A 27,259-nucleotide genomic window follows, 5' to 3' on the forward strand; every position below is an offset into this window, starting at 1 on the left:
GTAGTGTTTCTATACACTAATAACAAAGTAGAAGAGAAATTAAGAAAACAGTTCCATTCATAATTGCACCAAAAAGAATAAAAGGCTTAGGAATAAACTTAACCATGAAGGTGAAAGACCTGTAATCTGAAAACTATAAAATATTGACAAAAGAAATTAAAGATGACATAAACAAATAGAAAGATACTCCACCCTTATGGATTGGAAGAATTAATATTATTTAAATGTTGTTACTACCCAAAGTGATCTACAGATTCAGTGCCATCCTATATCAAGAGCATTTTTTGCAGAACTAGAAAAAATAATTCTAAAATTTGTATGGAACCACCCAAAACCCCAAATAGCCAAAGCAGTCTTGAAAAAGAAGCACAAAGGTGGAGGTATCACAATCCCAGAGTCCGAGATATACTACAAAGCTGTAGTAATCAAAACACTATGGTACTGGCACAAAAATAGATAGATACATCAATGAAACAGAATAGAGGGCCCAGAAATAAACCCATATTTATATAGTTAGTTAATCTATGATAAAAAGACAAGAATATGGAAAATGGAGAAAAAGCCAGTCTTTTCAATAAATAGTGCTGGCAAAACTGGACAGCTACATGCAAAAGAATGAAACTAACACCACACATAAAATAAACTCAAAATGGATTAAAGACCAATAACTTTGATAAGAGCCATAGCAACATTTTTTCTAGCTGTGTCTCCTAAGGCAAAGGAAACAAAAGCAAAAATAAACTGTTGGACTACATGAAAATAAAAAACTTTTGCACAGCAAAGGAAGCCATCAACCAAACAAAAAGACAGCCTACTAAATGGGAGAAGATATTTGCAAATGGTATATCTAATAATGGGTTAATATCCAAAATATATAAAGAATCTATACAACTCAATACTAAACAAACAAACAAGCAAAACAATCCAATTAAAAAAATGGATAGGGGACCTGAATAGACATTTTTCCAAAGAAAACATACAGAAAGTCAAGAGACACATGAAAAGATGCTCAACATCACTAATCATCAGGGAAATGTAAATTAAAACCACAAGGAGATATCACCTTACACCTAAATGGCTAAAACCAAATACACAAGAGACAAGCATTAACAAGGATATGGAGAAAAAGGAACCCTTGTGTACTACTGGTGGAAATGTAAATTTATACAGCCACTGTGGAAAGCAGTATGGAGGTTCCTCCAAAAATTAACAATAGAAATACCATATTATCTAATAATCCCACTCTTTGGGTATTTACCTAAAGAACATGGCAACACTAATTTGAGAAGATACATGCATCCCTATGTTCATTTTAACATTATTTACAATAACCAAGTTATGGAAGCAACTTAAGTGTCTATCAGTATATGAATGGATAAATAACATGTGGTATGTATATACATACACACACATGCACACATATGCAGTGGAACATTACACAGCCACAAAGAAAGGATGACATCTTGCCATGTGCAACAATATGGTTGGAGCAAGAGGGTATTATGCTAAGTAAAATAAGTAAGACTGAGAAAGACAAATACCATATGATTTCACTCACATGTGGAATATAAAAAAAAACAAGTGAATAAACAAACAAAAAGCAGAATCAGAGAACAAACTGATGGTTGCCAGAGGAAAGAGAGTTGGTGAGGATGGGCAAAATGAGTGAAGGGGAGTGGGAGATACAGGCTTCCAGTTAGGGAATGAATAAGTCACAGGAATTAAAGACATAAGGGAATATTTTCAGTGATATTATAATAGTGTCATATGGTGAGAGATGGTAGGTACACTTGTGAATGTATAATGTATAGAGATGTTCCTGAAATTAATGCAACACTGTATGTCGACTATACTCAGATAAATAAATTAAAAATAAATACATTATAATTAAAATAATGGAAAAAAGATGCAAGGAAGGATTCTTGAGGTTGGTTTATTCAGGGGTTCAACAACAATATCAGTCTCCCATCTTTTACTTCAGCTTATTGACTTTCTTCTCAGATTGGTATGGTTCAAGGTATTATATACAGACATGCTAATATCCAGTGGAAGACATTGTCTCTTCTTTAAAAAAAAATTTTTTTTTAATGTTTATTTTTGAGAGAAAGAGAAAGAGAATGAGAGAGAGAACGAGCAGGTTGGGGGCAGAGAGAGATGAAAACACAGGATCCCAAGCAGGCACCAGGCTCTGAGCTGTCAGCACAGAGTCCAGAGTGGGGCTCAAACTCACAAGCCATGAGATCATGACCTGAGCCAAAGTCAGATGCTTAACCAACTGAGCCACCCAGGCACCCCTGTCTCTTCTTCTTTATAAGAATAAAATATTTACCCAATAAATATCCCATTTTGTCTCATTGGCCATGATGGGGTCACATGCCAACCCATAACTAGTCATTGGCAAGAGGAATAGAATTACCAAGATTGACTTAGACTAATCCGAATTTGTAAATGAAGTTCTATTAACTAGAATAAATAAGTTTGCTCTGCCCAACTGGGATATAGTGAGATAGGCAATACACGTGGCTGGTAGGGGTTTAAAAGGAACACAATTTCTGGAATTCAAAATGTCCATACCATTTGACATAGTAATTTCACTTCTATAAACAAAGTCCATGGAAAGTATACCCTAAATTTATCTAAATTTAGATGAAGCTTTATGCCAAAATATGTTCATATGTTCACTGCATCGGCTTTTATAATGGGGAAAAAAGAAAGAAAGCCAACTTAAGGATCCAGTAATAGAGAAACAGTTGCATAATTATGGTAAATTCATATAATGGACTATTGTCTAGCATTTTCATGTGTTTGGGAAACAAGAAAAAATACTGTTTCTTATGAATCTAAAGATAGGTTAGTGTTAAATTTTGGTTAATTCAAAAAAATTTGGTTAGTTCAGCCCTTCAGTGATATCATTAAGAAATCAAGTTTTTTCTGCCTTTCTGTTTGTTTTCTGTAGTATGTGAGCTGGTTCTCAAGTTGGCTACCTCATTTTCAGGCATCAGTGACTTTCAAAGTCAGGAAAAGGGCAGTATTAATGCCATTGCGTTAATCCTTTCCAGCAGAGTCCCTCAGAAGACAATCTGTTATTGAATCCTTGTTTAGAACTGCTTCTCATGCCCATGCCTAAATCAAGTATTGAGGAGGGGAGTGGGATTACAATAGGTGTTGACCTCTTATAAATTTAAAAATGGGAGGGAACTGGCCTCCCCTGAATCACCGTATGTATAGTCAGATAAGACTTAAATCATGGATTTGTTAAAAGAAAATAGGGGAGTTTTGCCTGTTGGGTAGGCAGCCAAGTATGTCTGCCATATTGGTGACCAGTGTATGCTGGAGAATAGAGACTGAAGCTCTGATTATGCATAGTCCTACTGTATAGGCTCCTTCTCCATAGTCACAGTCCATCCATGACTTGTTGATGTGGCTGTAGTTTGGTACCACTCCATATGGTGTTATTACTTCCTCTTCAGTCCTTTCTCAGAGCTCATATTTTTACTTTCTCCATTGTTCTTTCTTCCTTTATGATGTTCCAAGATCCCTTCTTTTATGATTTCCTTTCTTCTTTAATTTCCTTTCTCCTTTACGCATTCTTTTAGAAATGGTTGTTTTGCTAGCAACAAATGTTTGCTGGCAACAAATTCTTAGTTTCCTTGTTTCTGAGAATATCTTGATTTCCCTCTTCACTCCTGAAAGATATTTTTGCTAGATAAAAAATTCCAGGGGGCACCTGGGTGGCTTAGTTGGTTGAGCTTCCAACTCTGGATTTTGGCTCAGGTCACAATCTCATGGTTCGTGAGTTTGAGCCCCACATTGGGCTCCACACTAGTGTGGAGCCTGCTTGGGATATTCTCTCTCTCTCTCTCTTTCTCTCTCTCTCTCTCTCTCTCTCTCTCTCTCTCTCTCTCTCTGTGCCCCTTCCTGTTCACATTTTCTCTTTCAAAATAAATAAACTTAAAAAAAATCTAGGTAAGCAGTTATATTCTTTTAATGTGTCAATTCCTTCTGGATTCTTTGATTTTTTATGAGAAAATTTTTGTCATTCTGTTTTCCCCCTAAAAGTAAGGTGTCATTTCTCTCCAGCTATTTTAAAGATTTTTTCTTTGTAGCTTTTAGAAGTTTGACTATGATGCGTCTCAGCTTGAATTTCTTAGAGTTTATCTTATTTGGTGTTCGCTAACCTCTTGAATATACAGGTTTATGTCTTCTGCCAAACTTGGGAACTTTTTAGACGTTGTTTCTTTGAATACTTGTTTAGCCTTCCCTTTTGTTCCCTTCTCTTTCTGGAACTTGATAACATGAATGGTAGATCCTTTGTTATAGCCCCATAAGTTCCTGTGGCTCTTCATTTTTTTTTTTTTCCTCTTGGTCAGATTAGGTAATTTATACTGTTTTTGACTTGTCCTTTCTTCATTTTTTTTTTCATTCTGCTGTTGAATGTATCCATTGGGTTTTTCATTTCAGTTATTCTTTTTTCAGTTCTATTTTGACTATTAGTTTTTCTATAAATTCTTGGTCTTTACTGTTTTCTGTTTGTGTCCGTAATTGCCCACTGAAGCATTTTTATTAAGCTGATCAAAAGTCCTTGTCAGGTAATTCCAACAGCCTTGTCATCTTAGTGTTGTTGGTATTGGTGTTGGTATTAGTGTGTTGGTATTGGTATTTACATTGTTTTTTCTCATTAATATGGAAATTTTCTTGGTTCTTGATATCATATGTGATTTGGTATTATATCTTGGACATTTAGGTATTATTTTATGAGACCCTGTATTTAATTTAAATCTTTTTAGGTATTATTTTATGAGACCTGGATTTAATTTAAATCTTCTTATCAGGCCTCCTTTGATACCACACTGGCAGGGGTAATTAGGTGCCATCTTATTACTTTCAGGTGAGGGTAGAAGTCTAGGTGTCCTATTTAGCCTCCTATGGCATCCCAGGGGTGTGCCTCCTTACTGCTTCACAGGGCTGGGAAAACAGGGATTTATTTTTTTTCATGCATGTAGTGAGAGAGATGCATCTACTCACTTTTTTAGACTTGTTATTTCTTTATAGATTTAATTCGTTAGATCTCCTTTGTTATATAAATCAAGGATATATTATTATAAACTGGGATATGTCTTTCATGTTATGATGAATGCTAGAATGAAAAACACTTTGCTAATGCTCATTTACCTGAGTACTGTTATTCAGGTTTGACCACAGCTCTATCAGAGAGGGTATGTTTTTCCGATACCCTCTTATGTTCAATACGTGAAGGCACGTGAATCAGACTAAATGAAGATTGACAGAATGAAAGGTACACAATTTTTATAAATGTTTGTGTGCATGGGAGTTTTTAGAAAAGGAATAAAAGTAAAAGAAGCAGTTAAGGTGTCAAATTCTTGTCTTAGATGCTAAGAATTGCTCTTTCCCTGGTATATGGAACAGATACCTTCCTCACAGGGAAATTTATTGTCTGCTTTTGGGCAGATAAGGGAAAGGCAGAGAATTCTTCACGTATTTGTTGATTCTCATTTGACTTTAGATCAAAATAGTCTTTTTGGCAAAGTGGCTTATTGTGGAATGGTATATTCTGATCTTTTTGCCAGAGCAGCTTATTGTGGAGTAGTATATCCCATCCGCTTCAGCTCCAAGAAGCACGTCAGTGTTAGGTCAGTTGTAAAAGGGCAACACGCTTCTTCCCATGCCATGCCACTTTTCCACAGTTACCAAGTTATTTATATTCACATTTAAAATTTTATACTTTTTTATATTCCTTACTAATGGAAGGAATGATAAGAATCACAGAATTTAGAATAAAGTTTATTTTTTCATACATCTTTTTTTTAAATGAACTTATAAAACTTATAAAAAACAGTTCATGTGGAAAGAAAATATAATTTTCAGTTACAGTGGATCATATCTGTTGTAATGATATTTGTTATTAATGTCTCTGAAACCAAATGTAGACTTTTCAAGGTTTAAGTTTACATTTGAACCATAGTAACATCAAATATGCTGCATCGGGCCATTAAACCTCTGTTACTAGCTTGAAGAACTCAGACTCTTTGGAATTATTCTTAAATGTTTAAGAGAAGAGTTAAGACCAGTTTTCATCAAATTGCTTTGCCAGTAAATGAGATTAATAAACTAGTTCAATACAATCCTATAAAGTACTCAGCTTTAGAAAGTTAGAAAACAATGGTTGTAAGTATAGATATTCAGTGACTAAAAAGACATTGTAGCAAATATAATTCCTCTAAATTAATCATTGTGGTTACTCTATGAAGAAGAAAAGTAGCTTGAGAACAATGCACATTGTATACATAGTTAAGAAAAGTATGGTCTCAGAGTTATCGATGAAATACTCCCATGGGGAAATTAGAGGCCATTTAACCAATCAGATCCAAGATAAAATAACTACTTGAATTCCTAAAGAAGGAATGTTCCTGTGTTTGCCCTTTTGATGATGGTTTTGGCAGTGTGGTACTTGTGCATACTTCCTATGGAATGTCAGCTATTCACAATCTAATGGGAAGTTCTATTTTTATAGGTGCACTGAGTTTTCTTCTAATGGAATACTTTTCCCTTTCTAAAAAGCAAAACAGAAGAGGCAGTGAGTTCCATTAAAAAAAAAAGTTTCTTCTTGCTATTTTAAATTTACATTTTTCATGTAGGTATCCATCCACCATTTCCAACTATAAAGCATTAGTAATTCCTTTTGCAAACAGACTCAGGAATCAGTGGGAAAGACTTGCATGAAACCAGAGACCTCTTCACAGCAAATAATGAATCCTTCTCCTTCAGGGTTTATGCCTAGCAGGATTTTCAGGCACACCTCGGGAACTCTGGGAGATAAGAGATGTGGATTTATCTGAAATCTAAGGGAAGGCTGTGCAAGGAAGTAATGGAGCTAGAATTATAGTCCCTAAGGGAAAGGCCAACAGACAGAGCCATTGGCCTTAGGCAGATAAGACAGATCCAGTCCATTTCTTTGAGAAATAGGCCTTGACAAGGGCAGTCATCTGAATGTGATATATATATTTCAGGAACTGAATGTCAGAGAAGATCTGTATTCTATGCATGCTGCGTGAATGTATAATGAAGTATAGAAATATCATAGCCCTTTCTAAGTAAACGTATAAGAGAATAAGACTTGGGTTGGATTTTGTAATCTCAATAGGGAGCTAAAGTAGATAGATTAGATTAAGGTTTATTGGCAAAAGTGCTGACCCTGAATGAAGACTTAAGTTTCAGTCTCAGAGCTACCCACGGCTAAACATTTAACATTATGTTTCCTCTAAGCCTCATTTTTTTCTCATACAGAATGAGGCTGTGGAACCAGTTGAAATATTTTTTAGACATCGCTAAGTCCTTTATTGTTCTGTGAGGCCAAGATGCTATTCTCATCAATTTGAGATTTCTGGTAGATTAATAGGACTCCTAATGTAATTTTTAAATATTAGAAGATTTATTATAATTTGAAGCTATTAGAGAAAAATTCTGTTCTTAAGTCTTTAAAAAGAACTTTTTTCTTCACCAGCAAAAACAAATCTAAATCCTTAAAAAGAACTTTTTTCTCCACCAGCAAAAACAAATCTTGGCACATGAAATACTTCTTTTTTTTTTTCTGTTTTAAAGTGTTTGCATTTTTGTCCCCATGTAAGAAATTCTTTTCATCAAATATGTAATGGGTATCTACTAGATGCAGGACCCTGTGCCTAATGCTTTAGGGGGAAAAAAAAGTAATGTTTCTGAGCATTTAAAAATAAATGTTCCATTTTGATAATTTCACAATAGAGTACTCAGAGAATCTGATGTCTTCCCTCTCAGTGCCCCGTTTTATCATTGTTGTACCAGTCAGAAAACTTGGTCAAGTTGCAAGTTTTGTAATTATTACTAGTAAGACATGCATATTTTTCACTTTTACAAATTTGAAACTATATAAATATAAAATGCTTTTCAAAAACTATACCCCTTGCACTGAGGAGCTGATTGCTGTATTGGCAATATCAAGACTGAAAGACTAAAAGATAAGACACCATCCCCTTTTTTGAAGATTTTATAGTTCAGAGAGTGGATTAGACAGCTTCAAAAAAAAATCTATACTATAGACCTAATGTAGTAAAAGCTATTAAGTTACACAGAGGTTTGGGGGAGAGAGCCAACATTCATTCAGTCAGGGATGTCAGGAAACAATGGGAAGAACTGAAGTTGAAGCAGACATAATTACTTTGTCTATGTTTTCATTCAACAAATACACACTTAATCTGTGCTTATTCTCTACCAGCACTGTGGATAAGCTGATTGAAGGGAAGGTGAATGAAAATTTTGCCTTTAAAAGAACCAAAAGCAACCTTATGCTTGATGGGTTAATAGCATTCTTTCATCTAGTAAAATATGTGGTTGCAAAACCAACAGGACAGTTTTACAGGACACATAGATATAGTGTAACAAGTTTCACAATATCTATGAACACATCTGATGTGTGCCCTAGTCACTTAATCACCTTTGTGGTTATTTGGTAAAATTCTTCTGTTATGCTCATAAAATTCTCCTGCATCTCACAAAGCATATATATTCCGTATATATTCCAATGATTATTAAATCTTTTCAGGGGTGGAGAGCTAGTTTGATTTTTCTGGCCATCTGTGGCCCATTATTCACAGCAAATTTTAGCCTTCCTAGAACCTAGCTAGTCTAAAATTTCATTTGTCTTATTTTTGATTTTAGTATTATTGATCACATTTGATTTATAGCAGTGTATATAGTAAACAGTGGTGGCAAAAATGATTTCCACTCTCAGATCAAACTGAATGCACAGATTGAAGATTATTTGGTCTATCAGCACACTGTAAACAGCACTTGAGAATAGGCCTCTTGGTTAAACTACTGTCAAAACAAAAATAAATCAATAATTGCAGTAGAGCATGATTTGTGCCATATTTTGCTGTGTGCATGCAAAGAGAGGTCAGATTGGACGTGTGAACCCAGTTAGAATTTGGCTACACTAGCATTCAGGTAGAAGATATTAAGTCCCTGAAGTAAGCTGTTGGTAGAAACAAAAAAAGAAGTTCTAAGGTACAAACCCTCTGAATGTACTTTAGAACAAAGTTGAGTCTGTGAATTTTATTTTTAGTTGATACTTTATGCAGGAAACAGTCAATCTGTGTAACTTGGAGGATATTTTAAATAACAAATCCAAATGCTGTAAAGATACTGTGTTTCTCATTTGTTTTTAGAAAACTGTTTGAATCCAAATATATTGGCTATTTTTATTTATTTATTTAAGAAAATTTTTTTTACATTTATTTTGAGAAACAGAGTGAGACAAAGTGTGAGCAGGGGAGGGGCAGAGAGAGAAGGAGACACAGAATCTGAAGCAGGCTCCAGGCTCTGAGCAAGCGGTCAGCACAGAGCCTGACACGGAGCTCGAACCCATGAACTGTGAGATCATGACCTGAGCCGAAGTTGGACGCTCAACCGACTGAGCCACCCAGGTGCCCCTATTGGCTATTTTTAAAATAAATTTATCGTCCACTATAGTAGAAATCTATAATTCTAGAATTGTAGAGGGTCACTGATGGGAAAATACAGTTTTCACAAGGTTAAGCTAAACAATTTCAGTGTCCAGTTAGTTGGAAAATTAATAAAATGGTCATGATTCTGCCATGTCACACTTCAGAATCAGTTGTCTATATCTGCAAAATCACTTACTGAGATTTTGGTTGGGATTGTGTTGAATCCATAGATCAAGTTGGTAAGAACTGGCATCTTCACAATATTGAATCTTCCTATCCATAGCCATAGAATATCTCTCTATTTATTTCTTTGAGATCTTTCATCAGAGTTTTATACTTTTCCTCCTATAGATCTTTTACATATTGTGAGCCTTAAACCTAGGTTTTTCATTTTTGGGGAGTGCAATGTAAATGGTAAAGTGTTTTTAATTTCAATTTCACTTGGTCATTTATAACATATAGGTAATTTCCTGTATATTTTTTCTCATTCCTGATTTCAGTGGGAGAGCTTCAAGTTTCTGGCTCTTAAATATGGTGTTAACTTTTTATATTTTGTTGATGTTCTTTATCAAGTTGAGGGAGATCATTTCTGTTCCTAGTTTGCTGAGAGTTATTATCATGAATGGGTGTTTAATTTTTGTCAAATTGTTTTTCTACATCAACTGATATAATCATGTGATTTTTCTATTTTTGCCTGTTAATGTGATAGATAACATTAATTGATTTTCATATGTTAAACCAGCCTTGCATACCGGAAACAAATCTCTTTTTTATGGTATAAAATTCTTTTTATACAATATTGGATTCAATTTCTTAATATTTTGTTGAGGATTTTCATGAAGGCTCTTGGTCTATAATTTTCTTGTGTCTTTATCTTGTTCTGGTGTTAGAGTAATTCTGACTTCACAGGATGTGTTGACATGTGCTCACTTCTTTTTTCTGGGAGAAATTGTGAAGACTTAGTATCATTACTTAAGTATTTGGTATAATTTACCGGTGAATCCATCTAAGCCTACTTTCTGTTTTGGGAAGTTATTAATTAACAGTTCAATTTCTGTATTAGATAGGCCTATTTCTATTGTCAATTTCTTCTTGTCTGATTTTGGCAGATTGTATCTTTCAAGAAATTGGTCTACTTCATCTAGGGCACAGAGTTACTAATATTACTTTATTGTCCTTTTATTGTCCATGGTATCCGTAGTGATGTCTTCTCTTTCATTTGTGATACTGGTATTTTGTATCTTCTCTTTTCTTAGCCTGGCTTATCCATTTTATTGATCTTTAAAAAGAACTTTTTTGCTTTTCATTTTTCTCTGTTGAGTTTCCATTTTCAGTTTTATTGACTTCTAATTTTTATTTCTTTTCTTCTTATTTTGGACTTAATTTGCTCTTCTTTTTCTTGTTCTTTTAGTGGAAACTTAGATTATTAACATATCCTTCTTCTCAAATGTATTCGTTCACTGCTATGAATTTCCCTGTATGTACTGCACCCCACAAATTTTGATAAGTTGTATTTTAATTTTCATTTAATTCAAAATATTTTATTTTTTTTGAATTTTTTTAATATTTATTTATTTCTGAGAGAGAGAGAGAGACAAGTGTGAGCGGGAGAGGGGCAGAAAGAGGGAGACACAGAATCAGAAGCAGGCTCCAGGCTCTGAGCTTTTAGCACAGAGCCTGACACGGGGCTAGAACCCACGAACTGTGAGATCATGACCTGAGCCGAAGTCAGATGCTTAACTGAGTAAGCCACCCAGGTGCCCCTTAATTCAAAATATTTTAAAATTTCTCTTGATATTTCTTCTTTGACGCATATGTTGTTTAATCTCCAAGTGCTTTAGGTTTTTCTGCTCTCTTGACTACTAGTTGAATACCATATGGTCTGAGAGAAGACATTGTATAATTTCTATTCTTCTAAACTTAAGAGGTGTTTTATGACTCATAATGTAGTCCATCTTAGTGAATGTTCTATTTGAGCTTGAGAAGAATGTGTATTCTGCTGTTGGTGGATGAAGTAGTCTATACATGTCAATTATATCTAGTTGACTTATGGTGCTCTTGAGTTTAGCTATGTTACTAATGATTTTCTGCTTGCTGGATCAGTACATTTTTGATGGAGGGGTATTAAAGTCGCCAACTATGGTAATGGATTCATCTATTTCTTCTTATATTTCTATCGTTTTCTGCCTGGCATATGTTGATGTTGTGTTGTCAAACATATACACATTAATGATTATTAGATCTTTGCCGCAGACTGGGAGTCTGGAGTTCTCTCTTGTGCAGCAAGAAAGCAGATGCAGAATTGAATACAAGAGAGGTTAATGTCCAGGATGAGACAAGAGCCCTGAACAGAGGTTTTGTCTCCATATCTATTGAGCTCACAAGATATTACCCATGTGGTGAATGTACAGAAAACAAGATCTTACACACATTAATGTGGAGAAAAGAATCATACAGTAATCATTAACTTGTGTGTGTAAGCAAAGGGTCTGGTGGGGTGGGGGGCAAGTGGAGTTTGTGATCAAAGTACAATAGTAAATTAGTATCAGATGGAAAGTACTTGTCATCTCATTGTAATATCTCTGTAGCTAACCTTGGGCACTTTTGCCCCATGGTGGCGGCTTTCCACCGTAAGCTTTTATCTAACCTATTAATGTAAGTAGAACCTATTTCGCCATAGTTCCCCCTTTTGTTGTTTTTCTTTAAGTTTACATGTGAGGACCATCATGATGAGCTTCTAATCCTTCTTTTTCTGTCAGGTAGTTTGGAGGGTGATCCTGCAAAAGCAGAAAACGAGACACAGTAAAAGTATTCCATTTCCTAGAGTTATCCAGAATTTGAGATGGGCATTAGCTAATAGAGAGATGGTTAAACTCTTTCCAAAAGGACCATGAGTCAGCCCATTAATATCTTAGTTCTTTGGAGTATCATAGTTGCTGGTGTAATGTTACATCTAAATTTTCTATCACAGGGCAGATTAGAATGGAGGACTGGACCATAAATTGATTAAGTACATGTGCAGTTTGATAGTGTGGTGAAGACTAATTCCAGCAATGGTAGCAGAGGTCATAATGCTTACCATGGCTAGGATCCCCGTGATTAAGAAGCCTATGAATCACCTTTGCCTGGTTAATGAATACCGGTGATGGAGATCATGGCTATCAGATACAAATCAGGGGTTTATGCATTACCATTGTGTTGTAAGAGGACACAGTCCTGGTTAGACAGGCATTTAAGGCTTCCCCAGGTTACATGAGGGGTAAGGACTTACATTTGTTGAGTGGCTTCAGGATGCAGAGTCAATGAAGAGGCTTCTTCCATCTTGAAAAATGGGAGCAGTGGTCACTCAGTGAGAGTCATTCTCTAGAAGTCTTGGTTGATTGGAAGATATTCTGGGGTCTCCACCATGCCATGGTAATGCCTTCACCAACTGAGAGGGAATCCACAGAGGTCAGGAATCTGAAAGAACACAGGCATATCCTGAACCCCAGATGAGAACTTTGAACCAGGAGCATAGGATGAGAGGGTTTTATCTGATTTTAAAGAATGTAGCTCAGTTGCGGTTAGTCCTTGATGGTCAAGATTTACAAACTTGAGTGTGACCATAGTGTGATTGAGGAGAAATTGAGGTTGTAATATAGATAGTCATGGGTAATTCCCCCTTTTTCGTTTTTTTAAACATATTTTTAAGTTTATTATGTGTTTGTTCTACAATTGTTTGGCCTTGTAGAAATTTAATTTTATCTGCTATTTCCTTCTGCCTTTGTTTCCCACATCATTCACCCCCTGAACAATTTTGACCCTTAAAATATTGAAGGTTACTGAGGGTGGATGGTCTTCTATAACTTCTTCCTGCTGAATAGGGGCACAGAAATGTCCCTGCCTATGGGTAAACATTACTCAGTTGGGGTAGGTATAGGGAAGTCATGAAAGAGAAAGAGTTCAGGGGAAATGGAACCTCCTTGAGTAGAAAGGATTATCTGTCTACTAGAAGTTACAGTGGTGAAGAAGTCCAACAAGAGTCACAAAACTATGATAAAAAGGCTCATGATTAAAAGATCTAATGCAATTGACAAAGAAATTCAGTTATTTCTGTGGCCCATAACATTTCAATAATCAGAATATCAAGTTGATGACCTTATACCAAAAAATATTAAAATTAGGAATTGTATATAATCTCTAGAATAGTTATAGCATTTACTCAAATGTAACCTAAGGCTTATTATTTGTTTGACAGCACTTCCAGAATAATTTAACATACCAAAGAAGCCTAATTGGTCAAAAAGACTTCATTTACAATTTAAACCTTGGGAAATTTGTTAAAAAAAGAAAAAAACAAAAACCTCAGAAAGTTATAAAGCACAAAACATTTTTGCCATCAGACCCAAATATCCTTAGTTTCTCTGCAATAAGAAACCCAAAACAGATAAGCCTTGTTTAGTAATCAATGCTTTAGCATCCCATCCTATTTAGAAAAGGCCTAGGTGTCCAATGAATTCAATCCAAATTTATCATGCAAGCAAAAAAAAAAAAAAATTAATGTTTGTTTATTTTTGAGACAGAGCATGAATGGGAGAGGGGCAGAGAGAGGAGGAGACACAGAATTCAAAGCAGGCTCCAGGCTCTGAGCTGTCAACACAGAGCCCAATGCAGGACTTGAACCCACTGATGGCGATATCATAACCTGAGCCAAAGTCAGTAGCTTAACCAACTGAGCCACCCAGGCACCCCAAATGCAAGAAAAACTTTTTAGGTTACTAAAGCCTTTGAAAGCTATCTTAACAATTACCCATGAAAACTATGAGACAATGTTAACCATTACTTTAAGTCATAACATGAGCTTATTTGACCTTTGATAAACAGGTCTATTTCAAACCAACAAACTTATGTTTGTGTCCACATAAGAATTTTTTCCCCATGGTTATTTTTACCTGGAACGTTGGTGGGAAATCTGAAGTGGGTGGTCTTTGCTTCTTGACATTTCAGAGACAATGTTTAAGGGTTGGGAAAAGGTTTATATAGCTAATAATATGGCTTGCAGTTCTGAATGTTGGGTAGAGCTCAGTCCAGTGTCTAATATATGTTCTCAGTTTTTTTTCCAATTTTCCAAAGGCAAGAAGCCTTGTGACTTTTCCCTGAGGTGTCTGTAAACACTGTAAGGACATTCTTAATAAGTTGTAGCATCAGGGTAAGGTTGTTGTCAGAGGGAATCTTTTGTTCCTTTAAAAGATTACATTTTTCCAAATGACAAAGAGGGGAGTCGGCATTCTCTGGATGTAGGGGTGCCAAAGGGGCTGGCTGACAATAAGGAGGCTTAGGTTCCTTGGAAACTTTTTTAATTTACTTTGGGTGGGTATCTTCATAAACATCATTGATACTCAGGGGGAGAATGGCCATACAGACAACAGATCATGTTAAGGATGGCCTCCGGCAGGGGCGCCTGGGTGGCGCAGTCGGTTAAGCATCCGACTTCAGCCAGGTCCCGATCTCGCGGTCCGTGAGTTCGAGCCCCGCGTCAGGCTCTGGGCTGATGGCTCGGAGCCTGGAGCCTGTTTCCGATTCTGTGTCTCCCTCTCTCTCTGCCCCTCCCCCGTTCATTCTCTGTCTCTCTCTGTCCCAAAAATAAATAAACGTTGAAAAAAAAAATTAAAAAAAAAAAAAAAAAAGAATGGCCTCCGGCAGAACATTGGTGCCTTCCATCTGACGTGCGGTTAGTGGTTTACCTATTCATTCCCAAATGTTTGGGTTCCTTGCTCCAGAAACCAAGGCAGTGTTGCTGGGTAATCATTAATAAGGAGTAATCATTTTAAGGAGTGCTATATGAATGTAATGTTTCTGCTCTAGGGATAGGGAGTCTCGCATAACGATTCTCTCAAAAGTTTTGAGGCAGGGAACCCTAACATAGTTTCGCTTTTCTCTTATCTCGTCAGGAGAGATTGTTGTCCAGTGCACTTTTTCTATTTAGAACTGTAGTTGTTCCGTGACACTCTGTAGTCCTTGAGTTTTGTTGGCTTATTAGCCACATTGGCTTCTAATCACATGGGCTTTGTAGCCTGTTGGTTTCTAATCAGGTCCCCTTCTAATCATGTCCCCTTTTGTTACTTCAACTTCTTAGTCATGTCGGCTTTTCTTCTAATCACATCACCTTCTATCATGTCAGCTTTTCCTCTAATCATGTTAACTTCACATTGTCTTCTATCATGTTGGGGTCACCATCTGTTGCAGACTGTGAGTCTGGAGTTCTCTCTTGTCCAACAAGAGAGCAGATGCAGGGTTGAATACGAGAGAGGCTAATGTCTGGGAGGAGACAAGAGCCCCTAGCAGGGGTTTCATCTCCGTATTTATTGGGCTCACAAGATATTACCCATGTGGTGAACGTGAAGAAAACGAGATCTTACACACATGAACATGGAGAAAACACTCAGACATTGGTCATTAACTTCTGTGTATAAGCAAAGGGTCTGGAGGGGGGCAAGTGGGGTTTGTGATCAAAGTACAATAGTATAATGGCATCAGATAGAACGTACTTGTGTTCCCATTACAATATCTTGCTACCTAACCTTGGGCACTTTTCACCCCATGGTGGTGACTTTCCACCCTAAACTTTTTTTCTAACCTATTTATGTAAGTAGAACCTATTTCCCGACAGATCTTCATGGAGACTCCTTCATCATTAAGTAATGGCCCCTCTTTTTTCCCTGATAATTTCCCTTGCCCTGGAAGTCTGCTCTGTCTGTAATTAATAAAGCTACCCTCACATTCTTTAGAGTAATGTTAGTATGGTTTATCTTTCTCCATCGCTTTATTTTTAATCTACATGTGTCTTTATAATTACAGCCCATTTCTGGCAACCTGTAGTTGCATCTTGTTTTTCTGATAGTCTCTTTCTATTAGTGTATTTAGTTCTCTGATGTGTAAAGTGATTACTGTTGTATTTGGATTGATACCTACCATGTCTGTTACTGTTTTCTGTTTGTTTTACTTGTTCCTCATTTCTATTTTTTTTTTTTTTGGAAGTTTCTGTTGTCATTTCCTCAAGCTCAAAGATTCTTTCCTCAGTCATGTCCAGTCTAGTAATGAGCTCATCAATGGCATTCATTTCTGTTACAGTGTTTTCTTTTTTCTAGCATTTATTCTTGATTCTTGCTTAGAATTTCCATCTTTGTACTTTCATTATCCTTCTGTTCTTGCATGTTGTACACTTCTTCCATTAATGCCCTTAGCATAATGGCCATAGTTTTTAAAATTCTTGGTCTGTTAATTCCAACATTCGTACCTTATCTGACTCTGGCTCTAATGCTTGTTAGCATTCTTCAAAGTGTGCTTTTTGCCTTTTAGTATGTCTTGTAATTTTTTTGTTCGAAGGTAGACATGATACAATAAGTAAAAGGAACCATGGTAAATAGCCCTTTAGTAATGTAGTGGTAAGGTATAGGAGGAAATACTATGATTAGGTCTCAGTCTCTTGGTGAGCCTCTATCCTTGGACTATCAACTTTATTGGTGCTTCTCAGTTTTGCTTCCATCACTACCCTTTAGGTGGGATAGGATGGCTAGAAGGAGCTGGAGATATTTCCCTTCTTCCAGTTGAAAAGTTGGAAGTAGATATAGTTGAGCATTTGCATTCCCCTAGGTCAGTGAGGTTCTATTAATACTCCAGCAGTTTAGGCGGTGGTAAAACAGTTTCTCCTTAAACCAGGCCTTTTTGAAAGAGAATATTGTGCTATATTTCAGAGTGGTTCCTTTTCTCCTTTCACTGCTAGAAGCATGATATTTTTTCTTTGATATTCACTTTGAGGACATGGTAGAGAACCTAGAGGAAAATTTACAAAAGTCTGAGCCGTCCCAACCCCCATGACTGCGTCCTTCTGGAGTTTTATCTCCTAGGCTTGTCCACACTGAGCCTCCAGTAATTTGCCAGTTATAGTTCAGATTTTCCTGTTACAGTACCGGTTCCTGCAGAGGTTTCTGCTCCATTAAGTTGTTATTTTCTGTGTCTGCCTGTCTGTCTCTCTAGTTTTATGGTATCAATCTGCCTTGTGACCTTTTTTGACAGATCTATGAAGAATTGTTAATTTTTCAGTTCAGCTTTTTACTTGTTAGGACAGAATGACAACTTCTAAGCTGCCTATATATGCCAGGCCAGAAATCAGAAGTCCTCACAATGTTATTTTTTTTTAAGCTTACACTTTATAAAATTCAGTTAAAAGCTCCCAAATTGTTTGAAATTGAAAAAGCAAGCAAGACATAGTCATTTATTAGCTGGAGGTCAGAAATCAAGACTAGAAATTTAAATTTTTAAGATCTGTTTTAAGATAATTAGAAGTCTGGTTCTGTATATTTCTCATATAGTATAAGCCACTAAGACAGAATGAGTGGTTTGAGTATTCCTCAGAAAACAACTGAACCTGTCCTTAATTATACCCCATTGTAATTTTCTGTCAGGAATCATTAAAGAGATTTACTATGTCTTTTTTTCAACCAGATTTTGAAAACACAATTTTCTCAAGAAGTTATACATGAAATCATGGACGCTTATGAAAGTGGTACCTTATAAAGTAAATGTCTTTCACCTCCTGGGTCAGATGGTTCTCCTTGGAAAAGGCTAGCATTGCTATCTTGGGTATTAATTGTCATGTTGGAGACAGGTAGTGTCTGTGGACTGTCAGTGACATTCTGCTATGTAAGAGAATCTGGAAAAGTTACAATTTAAAAGATGTTAGACTAAGTTTAGTAGTCAGCTTCTTCAGTATGTGATGATATTTTCTGCCATGCTCTCATCCATTCCATTTCCCACCCTGGACTTTGTTAACCAAGTCCCTCTTGATCCCTGGTTACTTTTCACTTCTACTTGAGACACCCCAAATTGGCAGGTACTGCTGTTGGCTTGCAGTTAATTTTCCCTCTACGTTTGGTACGTTAGACATTCTCTGCAAATAGATTTGCTATTACAATACATTCATCCAATGACTAGAATACTGATTGGGTGTGAATTATATACCAAACACTTTGCTGAATATTAGGGATAAAACCATGAATAAGACGTAGTCCCTGTCCAGTAGGAGCTTAGAGCTGGATTGGGGAAAAGGACAGTAAACTATATTGTGCCCTAAGACAGGGTGAGCTTGTGGGAAGGAACCGTGCCCAATGAGTGCAGAGGTGAAAGCACAGAGGAAGAGATTATTCTGAGATTTAAAGGATAAGTAGAATTTAGTCACAGATTCTAACTCCTCCCTGCAGTGACCAGAGGAACAACATGTGCAACATCTCAGAAGAGACTGTGCACAATTCTAGTGTGGATTAGCCATTAAGTTTTTTAGGGGGAAAAGAGGAGGACCATGAGGTTATGAGACTGCAGAAGCAGGCAGTAGCCAACTCTCAAAGCTTCTTAGTTTATCATTCCTTGAACTGAAACCTGAAATGAACAAAACCTAATGTTGAAAAGGAGAATTAAGGGAAATGATGTAATGAGATAGGAGTTTAGTAAAATTATTCCATGTACAAGTTGAGGAACATACTGGCATCCTAATGTGAGATACTAGTTTCTGGAGTTAAGCAGTGCATTGGGAATAAAGAAAAGTGGAAAAGCTTTGAGAGTAATTTAAGAGGTAGAAGTAATAGATCTGATGATTAATTGAACCTGGAACTCTTGTTGAAGCCTTCTGTCTGTTGAGAACATTCCATTTCTAAAATAACTACAATAATCTGATTAGAGAAAAAAAAATTTTATCTCCTTAATGCTTTGACTAGCTAATTGATAGCTGTGTAATTGAGAACAATTAGAACAATGACATTTTGTTAATAGACAGTTTGTAGACTCAGAAATAGCTACCAGTTCAGTGTTTTGGAATTTTGACTATGTGAATAAAAGAAGTAAAACATCTAAAAATATGTGGCTTGGCAAACAAGAAGACTTTGAATAAAGGTCTCTCCTAACTAAAGCAAAGATGTAAGCAGTGCTAAAACATAGTTGGCACTTAATTCAAGTCATTTATTCAACAAGTATTTATTGTTTGACACTTTAAGTAAATAAAAAAAAAAGTAGAAGCAATAATTGAGGTAACATCAGTTTAAATTGCACATACTCTTGATGTGTACCTACATAATATAAACTCCTGTTGTGTGGTATGTGTCTGTTATGTGAAGGGATGAGGGCAAATATCCAACGCAACGGAATTATTCTTTTCCAGTCATCTGGATAAAACTTGTGAAAATTGCTGGTTTGCTAATCTATTTGATTTAGATAGATCGAACTAAAATATTTAAAATATTAAAAAAGGTTACTTATGATTTAGAAATCATTTTGTGGGTAATATATGACCAATAATATAATTCCAGTATAAGTCACTATGTAAACATTAAGTTTCTTTTCTTATGTGTATCTGCCACTCGTTCAGCCTACCTGCCTCCCTATTTACCCATTAGGCTCTCTAGCCATCCTGCAAGCCATTTGTGTGTATGTGTGTTTGTGATTTATGTGTGTTGTATGTGTTGGTGGGGCTATAACTTTGCCAAGATTTTGGCAGAGAAGAATAATTGTTTTAAAGGAAGATGTTTTGTTTTGAAAAATACTTGGGAAATAAATAGAAGTCTGATATTTCATAAATGTTTTTGAATTTTATGTTTTGAATTCCAAGTCAGTAATCTGACATCAGTCAGGACTTTTATTACTCAAGAAAAAGTTTTCAATATAAAATTTTAAATAAAATTATAATTTATGCATTTGTTCATTTTTATTCTCTGTTCTTTTATTGTAGTGATACATGTCTATGATAAAGGTTTTTATACAGAACATTTACCATCTTGAATTATGATATTTCCATTAACTTCTGCAGTATTTTTTTTATATATCTTGCTAAAAGTAAGATAGGGAATCAGCTCTTAATATATTTTTTATTTAACTTTTAAAATGTTTATTTATTTTTGAGAGAGAGAAAAAGAGTGTGAGCAGGGGAGGGGCAGAGAGAGAGGGAGACAGAATTGGAAGTAGGCTCCAGGCTCTGAGCTGTCAGCAGACACCCCAATGTGGGGCTTGACCTCAGGAACCGTGAGATCATGACCTGAAATGAAGTCGGACGCTTAACTGACTGAGCCACCCAGATGCCCCTTAGTAATGTTTTTTTTTTTTTTTTAAAGGGAGATTTATTCTTCCTTTTAAAGAACATAACATTTTTATCCATACCTGATATATTTATTTTTACTGGCTTGATGCTGTCCTTGACAAGAAATCAAATCAATTTACTACTAAGTTAACCTCTGTTCTATATCAGACAGGTCTGTACTTACTTGTTTTCCCAGTGTCTTGCTTAGTTTCTGGAACTAGAAGTTACTTAGTAATAACTTATCCTCAGGATTCTGAATTCATTTATTCATTCATGTATTCATACAACAAATAAATTTAGTATTTATTATATAGTTGGTACAGTGCTCATCCCTGGGACCACAGTGAGTTCTGTTTTGTTCCTCTCTTTAAGGCATTTGAAGTTTTTTTAGATATTCATTAACTGTGCATATATTCAAAATACTGTAAAGGTGATTTAGATCCACCAGATTAGTGATTTCCTACTACCCTTCTATGTCTCCTTTTTTAGTTTTTTTCAGCTCCTAGATATCTAAACATAGGAATGACCCAAGGGGTTGGTGCTCGGGCATCTTCTATTTTCAGTTTATTATCCCTTCCTAAGGATCTCATCCAGTACTCTGGCTTTAAATTCCATCTATAAACTAATGCCACCCAAATTTATCACTGCAGCTCAGACTTCTACCTGAATTCCAGGCTTGGATATTCTGTTGCCTACTTACCATCTCCACTTGGATATCTAATTGGTATTTCAAATTTAAAATATCTAAAACTCACGACTCATCTCTCTATAGCAAAACTTGCTCCTATCCATGGCAACACCATCTTTCCACTTGTTCATGTCAAAAACCTTGGAGTAATTATTAACTCTTTTTCCCACATACTACATCTGATTGATCAGTAAGTCCTGTTAATTTTAAAATATATTCAGAATTTTGTAACTTATCACCATGTCTCCAGCACCACCTTGGCCCAAACCACTGTCCCTTCTGGCCTCGGTCACTGTTAAAACATCCTGACTAGTCTCCGGGTTTCTTCCCTCACCTCTCTGTATCTACTCTGAATACAGCAGCCACAAAGATATCCTGTCAAAATCCAAGAGCATGTTACTCCTCTTCTCTGAGTACTCCATTGTGTCACTATTATTACCTTCCTCCTGTCTACCTCAGCTCTAGCCACACTGCCTTCCTCATAGCCTGGAACAAGGTAGGCATTTAGGCTGAGTTTTCATAACCCTGAAACATGCCTGGCTTACCTGTCACTCCCTTCAGGGCTTGGCTCACAGGTCATCTTCTCAAGGAGGCTTTCCTGGGTACCCATCTATAAGTTGCCATTCTTTCTTCATCAACTGTTTCCAGCTCTTTCTTTGCCTCCCCCCTCCTTGACCCTTATCACTACTAATCTAGGATAAATTAAATTTAATGTATTTGATTATCTACATCACCCACCAGAATGTAAGCTCCCTGAATGCTGGGATTTTTTTTCTTTTTTTCAATTTTTTATCCCCAGTGCCTAGAAAACTGCTTGCACATAGTAGGCATTCAGTGTATATATTCAATATATATGTATGAGCACACACACATGTGTATATATAACATAACTGCATATGAGGAAGCTTTTGGAAAGAACACACAATTGTTTTGTAAAGAGTTTGGAGTCTGAAGTGTATATTTTAGGTCTTCTTTCATTTATTACTTTGGGTACATATGGAGCCACAATGCCAGCTATTTGGAAATCCAGTTGTCTAATTACTAATTATCATGCTCAGAATCATAGAAATATATTTTTCGTCGAAACTAAAAATGGAAATTTGGTTTAGCCACGTGTCTATTTTGGAGCAAAATGTGACATTATGAATGCACATTTTAAGAAATGTGAAGTAGCTCTGCCTGTATGGTCAAAATAGATGTAATGTTCTCAAACGTGATCATTATAATGTACTTAGATACAAATACTGATTCTTCTTTATTGTTATAGGTAGTTAATTAATTGATATTTACCATTGACATTAACTTTTCCTTAGGGACATTTTGGTTACTTATTTTTAGCCAGTAAGCAGGGTAGGATATTCCATTACCCTGGGAGCCTGATGCTCATGACTAATTATTCAGGCAATTGAAGTCATTCTTCTCATTCTCTTTCTCAAACCCAAAAGGTGCCAAGATTGAAACATGCAATGTATACATGGCCTAATATATTTCTTTAGTGGTTACATTCGTCATTGGAGTCTCGGGAAAGAAAGACTCTTTTGTTTTCTTTTTTAATCTCTTATTTTGGAATTTGAAAACTATTCAACCCTTTCCAGATATGTTGACCCAACTGGGGCATTTTCATAGGCACTAAGAAACCCTTTCTGCCTGTTTTTACTGGAACAAAGAAACCACTGATCTGGATGAAGGACATCATCAGATTTTGGTTTCTTGTCCTAGCTATCAGTGATGATATGGACTTTTCCTAAGGACATGCCTAGCTGACAGTCTTAAAACCCAAAGCACTTGGAAACTGAATAGAAGTGAAATGGTAAATAGATAAGGCATAGTGCCTTAGGGGAGTTACAATATTTAGACCCTTAGAATTAATGCCTGGAGTTTGGAAAAACTTTATAAGCAATAATGACTGATACCCTAGAGCATAAAGAAAGCTTTCTTTATATGCTCAGACTTAAAGCCTTGTTTCTGTAACTTTGTTCTTCAGTGTGAATTATTTCTCTTATTGACCACCTAAACATGGGAGTTGTCCGATTATTTAGGTAATCTCTTTATTTAAAGAAAACAGAGAGGGATTTAAAAAAAAAATACCATACTCTTTGTTTTGACTATTGCAATGTAGAGCATTTGGAGTACTATGATGTTGACTTGGTCTCTGAGTAGAAGCATGAATATGTATGAAATAAAGTTACTGACTATGAGTAAAACCCAAGAATAAAAAGACATTTATATTATTTATAACTTATTTATATTATTAGAAAAGCATTTGGTTTTCGCAAAGGAATATCTGTCTCTAATCAGAGGTAAAAATTTGTTAAGTACTATGAACCTCCCTTCCCAAACCAAGACAAGCATATTATGACTTAATGTCTCATTTGTGCTGCACAGTATCTCTATAAGGTATATAGTAGTATTATTTAACTTCTCTTTACAGATAAGGAAATTGAGGCAAGAGAGCTTACTTGCTTTCTCCAATGTCACAGCATAAGTGACTATGCTAGAACTTAGATTTTCCTGACACTGAAGACAGTGCTACAAACCACAATGAAATATTGCCTTATATTTACATGGTAGAGCACCATGTACTTGCATTTGGTTTTGAATTATTTGTTTTTTTCTTTTCCACCTTTAGTCCAACTGTGGATGTAGGGCTTTCTGAATTCCATTACTTTTTAGTCTACTTTTGGCATCCCTACCCCACTTCTTAAGCCTACTCTTAACTGCATTCCCTGAACATGGGGCTGAATACCAAATTTATCCCTCTCTTATAACTAGCACATTTTCATAGAAAAAAGGCTTTTCTGTAAACTAGACATTACAACCCTCAGTCAGTAGTATTGGAGATGGCTCATTGGTTGAATACAGATAAAACCTATAGATTTATGAAAGTTGGGCCTATTTGAACTAAATCCAAATGTGCATAATCCCAGGTATTTAGGAAAATGGAGATTGAGTTGAGCCTCACATCCTGGGTGGTTCTGTTGAGAGAAGTGGGAACAAAACCTTTGGAGATAGCTAGAATCACCTGGTAGAATCACCTAGTAAATAGATACGAGTTTTGCTGGAAAGTGGTGGCAATAACATGTAAAAGTCAATGTATCCTTCAGGACTCTTTATGTTGCAAGGGACAGAAGTCCAAAATCACTTCAGCCAAAAAGTTAACTTATTTCCTCAAATAAATGAAAAGTTCATGGGTAGATTGGTCTCAAATGTGCTCAAAAGTGGCCCAGGTTCAGTTGACTCCATGTGCTCTTTTCTGGTTTATCGTCAGGCACATTCTCCCAACATGGTGGCCCCAAACACTTCCAGGCTTACATTTTTCTTATGACAATAAGTCCCATGCAAAAAAAAGCCTCTTTTTCTAGGTTATTTCAATAGTTGTACCAAAATTGAGTTGTATTTTCCATCCCTAAACCAATTATTCTGACCAAGGGAATTACACAGTAGCCTTTGGGGATGAAAATGGATGGTAGTCAAGACAGTTTACTGAAAAAAAAAAGGGGGGGGGGGTGATGCGCAGCTCTAAGAAGAGAAATAAATGCCAGGTAGGTGAAAAACAACAGAGGTCTACTACAGGCAGGAAAAAAAAAGAAAAAAAAAAGACGTAGTTGGGAATCAAGCCAAAGGAAAAGTAGAAGAGAAGCAAAGGCCAGAAGCCAGTAGTCTAGGAGAATAGAAGCAAGTCTTGTTATTATGCTAGTAACATTGTCTTCTTAAACATAATTACCTCCACTTTAGTACTGGAGGTAATATTTCAAAGTTATCGACGTAACAGGAGCTAAATAGTTTTTAATTGCTTTTATTTTTTAAGCATAAAGGTCTATATGCTTATCTATACTGGAAATTTAAAATCTTGCATATTTAATTCACTCATCATCAGATAAACTCAGATGACTCTGCTTAATGAGTTTTTCTCTAGCATGTGGCTCTCTTATTCAAAATGTCAAAAAGAATATAGATAAATAAGGTAGCATAAAATTTTATTAAATTAGATCATACTTGTGAATTACCTGTGTATGTTATACATGTTTTAATCATATACAAAGAGTATATATGTATGTATATGTATACAATTATACATATATGTGTAAATGTGTATGTATGCATATGTGCATGTACACACACATGAGGCTAGGAAGGGATATTCTATGAGGCTTAGGGAAAAAAATCATTTCATAGAACTTCAACTTCAAGACTGAAATTTCTTATGTAGCTTATGCAAAAAATATTGTAAATTTTTTTATTACTCAGTTTCTAAATTTGAAATTCAAGTAGTACCTGTTCTTATTTTATCTATAGATATTTAATTGAATAGGTCAAATTCCTAACTTATTTTATTGCCTTGCTTCACATGAAAAAGTTACAGAGGCTATTGATTAAGGAATTGAAAAAAATGTTTAACAGTTACTAAAAATAAACTGTGAAGTCCTTAGTTACTGTTTGGTTCAAAGCGAGATGATGAGAAAGAACAGCAATCCAGTGTGGAATACACATCAACAGCAGGAGAATGACTCAGCTGCTGGTCCCAGCTTCAATAAGTATCTGTAAATAGTTGAGTGAGCCCATCACTAGTTTTAATGGGTCATTAGGCAAAAATGGGTAAATAAGTGGAGGACATTTAAAAAAAAATGGATAGGGATCATGAATATTTTTTTATCCAGCATTTTTCTGCTTTTCTTTGGTAACCATTGTAATTTAATCATGGGACCACCTATTCTTTCCCGTTATGTATAATCCCATGGATCTGTCCTTGAAAGTGTCCCATCCTCCCTTATCTAAGGGGTAGGCACATGACTTGAGCCAGACCTGTCAGGTGCTCCCTCTTCTCTCTGGAATTTGAAACCTGAACCAAGTAACTGGAAGACGGAAGATGGTAGGAGTGGACTCATGGTGGGGTGCCTGGAAGATCCCCAGTAGTTCCTCTGGCCTGGAGATGGAAAGCTTCTGAGCCTGCTGCTTCAGGCCTCCCTCTGACTCTGTGTGCTATCCCACGTCCTGCCAATAAACTCTTGTTCATCCTATATAAGCCAGAGCTGGTTTCTGTGGCTTTCAAAGCAAAGAACCCTAGCTGAAGCAGAAGAAAAAGTAAGGGGAAGAAGAGATAAGATCAGAAATAAAAAGGAAAGAAGATAATAAGTAATTGAGGAAAGAGAAGAGGATCCACACCAGAGCCTGTCAGCCTTTCATCTTTTTTCAAGAAATAATGTATTTACCTCCAGCTCTGTTCATATTCTATCAGCCAGAGAGTGAGGTGGTGAGGCACAGGACTGTCTTGAGCCCTGAAACTCACTTGCTTAGATTTGACCCCCAACTCTGCCAGTTACTTCCTTTCTGGCTTTGAACAATTTGCTTAACCTTGTAGGGTCTCAGTTTCCTCGGTTGTTAAACAAAAATAACAGTACCATATAACTTCTAAGATTGCTGTGAGAATCAAATGATTTAGTTGATGTAAAACTTAGGGAACAATGCTTGACATAGAGTAAACACTTAACAGGTGTTACCTGTGATTATAAATCTGAGCTCTGTGTAGAAAGAAAAAAATAGTTTCTATTCTATCTACCTCATTTGTACCTCATTGTGTTAGTAAACATTTATTGAGCGCCTAATGTGTGATGTTACTGTACTAGGTGCTTTAGAGAGTACAAAGATGAAGGCACTGTTTCTGCCATCAAATTGCTCACACTATGATTTTGGTGGTTGATACAATTAACAATGCAAGACAGAAAGATGCCGTGAGAAATGTGGAAAATATACTCAGGGAGTTTAGAGAATAGAGTTTTTTTTTCCAAGTATGTGTAAGTTTTAACACATAGAATAGGAGTCATCAGTTTGAGCAAAAGTGGGAATTGAAGTCTATTTTGTTTGAATGACAATAAGTAACCTGGTTTGGCTGAAGGTGTCTCTTACCCTCTTCACCTGAAGTCAAGAGGAGGCCTGCCAACAAAGACCTGCCTCTCCTGTGTTTTTATCACC

The 27,259-nt window shown here is 36.1% G+C and overlaps 1 protein-coding gene across 21 annotated transcripts in view; it reads left to right on the top strand.

Moving 5' to 3' along the window:
- CAMK2D (calcium/calmodulin dependent protein kinase II delta) overlaps positions 1-27,259 on the top strand; it is a 316,290-nt gene that overhangs the window by 160,517 nt on the left and 128,514 nt on the right. The gene's annotated exons all lie outside the window — the stretch shown is intronic.

This window comes from Prionailurus bengalensis, chromosome B1, assembly GCF_016509475.1.
Source record: "Prionailurus bengalensis isolate Pbe53 chromosome B1, Fcat_Pben_1.1_paternal_pri, whole genome shotgun sequence".
Taxonomy (NCBI): domain Eukaryota; kingdom Metazoa; phylum Chordata; class Mammalia; order Carnivora; family Felidae; genus Prionailurus; species Prionailurus bengalensis.